This window comes from Silene latifolia, chromosome 2, assembly GCF_048544455.1.
Source record: "Silene latifolia isolate original U9 population chromosome 2, ASM4854445v1, whole genome shotgun sequence".
NCBI classification, from domain to species: domain Eukaryota; kingdom Viridiplantae; phylum Streptophyta; class Magnoliopsida; order Caryophyllales; family Caryophyllaceae; genus Silene; species Silene latifolia.
This window is the reverse complement of record NC_133527.1, coordinates 21,313,566-21,317,848: the sequence shown is the minus strand read 5'-3', so window position 1 is coordinate 21,317,848 and position 4,283 is coordinate 21,313,566. Positions and strand designations below refer to the sequence as shown.

The 4,283-nt window shown below is 35.4% G+C and overlaps 1 long non-coding RNA gene across 1 annotated transcript; it reads left to right on the top strand.

Annotated features, from left to right (window-relative positions):
• LOC141628692 (uncharacterized) lies at positions 1-2,992 on the top strand. The gene is made up of 4 exons (XR_012537176.1): positions 1-124; positions 224-291; positions 1,282-1,368; positions 2,785-2,992. It is a non-coding gene; the product is annotated as an uncharacterized LOC141628692 (long non-coding RNA).
• The last annotated feature ends 1,291 nt before the right edge of the window (positions 2,993-4,283 follow it).

Genomic DNA, 4,283 nt, shown 5'->3' with positions numbered 1-4,283 from the left:
CAACAACCAACAACCAGTTTACCCCATTTTCGTCACCTTAAACCTCAGATCCCGCCTCCATTCTCAACCAAATTCGATAATTTTTGTACCATTCTCATCCCCTTTCCTTCCTCCTCCTTTTAAGGTAAGAAAGTCTCCTTTTTGTAGTGGTTTCGTCTTTCGCCGTCTTATAAAAGTGTCGTCTTTTAGCTTCTTTATTCCGTTTTCTTGCCCTTTTATGAAGGATTCGAAGACCCGGGGTGAGGCTCGTGCCTTGTGGACCATTTATTCGAAGAATAAGGGGCGTTTAAGGTAACACGATTCTACCGGCCCTAATATTATTAATATCGTTTGAGGTTGCATGACTATGTGTTAATTGACGTTGTTTTGGTGATTTACATGTTGAAATTTGATTAACTGATTATTTAGACTAGACTGTTATTATTATACTATTAATATTTATAATTTTCTACTGTCAAGTTATTGTTTTTGGTAAGGGGAATAAGTTTTGATGTGTTGTGGACCTTTATTATGAAGGTTTATGATAAAGAGTATACACTTGTTAGGTTGAGGCGAAGGGGATATTGCTTATCTAGCATAATTGGATGTACTTTGGTAAGATTAGTTGGATTTGCTATTTGCAGAATTCGTGATGAATAAAGAAATATTCATTTGTTGATGAGTGTTATCCAAGTGAGGTTTGAAGCATTAAGATAATGATGAACATGTTGTTTACGCACCTTGGATGTTGAGGATTTATATGATCATTCATCTTACATTGACAAACTCAGGTTGATTTCGAAATTTATCCGCTATCGTACTATATGCTGAGTATAGATTGGTGATTTTGGTCTCGTATATATCGTGTTCGAATTGTTGTTTTCTTTGACACGGGCTAATGGGTGAGTAGCTTAGAGTTTTACTCTAAGTGTTGAGCACGGTTCTTTGAACCTTTGACAATATCGATATTGAAATTGAGATGGAAATCTGGTTACTATAGGAGTATTATATTATGAGACGGAGTAATGAGTAGGACGGAGTAATGAGAGAGATGGGGTAGAGAGTTGAGATTGAATTAATTTTTGGGACGAGAGTGACTTTTATAAGGGTGGCCTGGCTGTGGCCTAGCCGTGGCCTGGCCGTGGCCTAGGCAGTGGCCTGGCTAAGTCGCGAGTTTGGGCCGTATCTATAAATTGTTTTGACGTTAGTTTGGTTTATTTAAAATATAATTAAATTAATTTCCGTCTCATATTTTATATAACGATAATTCGTTAATATCGTCCTTTCACATAATTATTTTAGGTGACTCATATGTGGTTGAAGATGAAGAGTAATTTTGGGTTTTAGAAGCTTTCTCAAGTTTATTGCTTGTCTCTTTGCTAGCTTAAGGTAACTATTCCGAGTTACTCGACGAATTAATGTCACATTAGTAGTAAATGTGGTGCTTGTTGTTTGTTAAGTGTTTAGGTGATTGATAATGTTTTACTTTCATTTTTCACATGATAGAAATTGGAAATAGCATGAGAATAATATAGCGATAAAATTTGTAATTTGGGCCAAAGTAGGCCAAGACTACGAGTGGGCCGATTGACCGAACGAGTTTGGTCAAGCTAGGTTTAAACCAGTCAGCCTCGATTTGACCGATGACCCGTCGCGGGACTCGGGTCGAGGGTTTGTCTTTGAGGTGAGATTGGTTGTTATTGGAAATTTTATGTTATGCCTTGATATTTGTAATTATCATTTCACATGTTGGTTGTTGGATGAATTGGTTGCCTTATACTTGAGTCTTCTTGCCTTGTTGCCATTTTAGCTTGTTCTCATAAATTATGAGATTAACGGTTAGCTGGAATTTGGATTATTATTGATATATTGAGGATACTGTTGGATTGTGTGCTGAATAGACATTTATATAGCCTTTCACATGATAGAATGTTAGCATTTATGTTGGTAAGTTGGACTCTTTGCCCTCTTATGGTTAAGTGTGTGTCTTACTTGTCTTGTGTGGTGTGGGCTAAAGTATTCAAGCTGGGACTAGCTGAGACTAGGTCCTAGTTGAGTATTTCGGCCTTCATCATAGTTAGATCTTTATAGTCTCTGACGAGTATATGTTCACTGCTTGATAGCCTTTGTGTTCCTGACTAGTGGATTTATATCCAAGTTGGGGCATGACCTCGTTACTTATTTTGATAGTAAGTGGTCAGCTTAAGTACTAGCCAACCCTTTGGTGGACTCCTTAGGGTACTCACTTTGTTTTAGAAAAATTGTGGGTCTTGGGTGCGGTGGTGTGTATCCGCATGTCTAGGTCTGCGCAGATTTTAGGCTAGGGTTGTGTTGTGTCTTGGCCATGTTTTATTAATATTAACCGCTGAGCCAAGATACCGGTTCGATTACCTTCCCTACCTCGTGGTATAGACTCGAGTTACAGAGTGACTATTGACGGTGCTAAGAACTTATGCCTGTCTTTGATATATTGCCCTTTCTTGTTTGATGATTCTATGAATCATAGAAGGTGAGATGCAAGCCGGCTATGGTTGATAGAGTTTGGATTCCTGGATGTTATGTGATTCACATGATAGCGTAGTATGAGTCGGTCTAGTATTCAAATGCTAGGACTATGTGTTGTTATATTGTTGTTCACATGATAAGCACGATTGTCTAGCATCTATATGCTAAGGCTATGTGTTATTCATATTCATATTCTTATGTTTACATGTTATATTAATTATGACATTTCGTGGCTGGGAGAACTCGGAGTTACTCCCCACTGACTGTGGCTTTCGTATTTGTATAAAATGCGAATGACAGGTAGGTGATGCATATATGGGGTACATGAACGAGCTAGCGAGCAAAGTAACCTTGGGACCTAGACTGGTTTTATTTCATTGTGACCCTTAAACCCTTTTTATGTCACATACATTTTAGGGACATATGTCTCCCTTTTCTATTTTGGGTTGTATCATTATATTTTCTTATAGATTAGCTATGGCATGTAAATTAGTTCGTTAGCATTGCAGGTTTTGGCACCCTCCTCTTGGGAATGTTGGAAATGTTTGTGGTTGGTTTAGGAAAATTTTTGAAATTACAGGTTTTACCCAATTGAACCTATTACAAACATATCCTGTCAGTTTTTCTGTAGAATTACGTGTTTACTTTTCCGCAATAAATGAGGGTGTTACAGAAACATTCGAAGTTTAGCTATTTTTCGTCAAAAAAGAACATTTTTATCATAAAAAATCACATTTTAATGCCAATAATATATAAAATGAACAATTAAAATCCATAAATCAACCAAAATATCCTAAAAATAACTTAGGACCGGAAACTTTTAACATGCAAAATTATTTCATGATTTATCTTCATAAATCCTAAATAACAAGTTTTATATGTTAATTAAATTAACTCGGAAAAACTAACCCGATCTTGCATGCAACAACCATAATGCTCTGATACCACTTGTTGGAAATCATATTTTAAATATCATATATTTTGGTTTAAAGTTTTAGTCATAAAACTTAAAGATCTTATGCATGCAAAACAAATGCAAGGGTAAGGAGAAAAACGATTCCTTACATGTGAGTATTTCGGATATTTTGGGCACAAGTGAAGTCTCCTACCTTACTTGTTCTTGAGCTTTCCATATGTTAGGATGATCCTCCAAAGACCTCAAGTATAGAAGTCACTCCTCTTGATTGCACCCAAGATTATCCCTTATCCCCACTAAATAATATTAGCTAGATATTAGTTTAGTAGTTTACCTTGAAATTGATTACTAATACTCATATATTACATTAATAATATTAGTAATTTCTATGAATAATTTGAATCAAAAATCTCATGTTTTAATGAAGGAGAAATGAATATGTGAAAGAGAAAATGCATGTGAATAAATGAACATGCATAGAGAGATGAATAAAGAACAAAAACTTTTCCTTGTAGTGTGTAGGATACAGGGTTTTTGGAGGGTTGGAGGACCAATATATGGTCCTTCACTTTTTCTTTTGTTCTTCTCAAAACCTTAGGCATGTAAGGCTAGTGTAGTGTAGGCTTATTATTTAAATTCTATCACATAAAATAATATAAGTACAACCCACTACATACTCCTCCAATTCGGTCCACCTACTTAAAATGGACTACCATTTTATTTTGTCAATTTGTCATTTGTCACACAATATGTCACATGTAGTATGCTACATGTTATTAATTAATTTTAATGCACATTTATCACATAATATCATTTTATAAATTAATTAAATTACATTCAACAAATTGACTAGTGATACTTGATCACATAAATAAAATGGGTC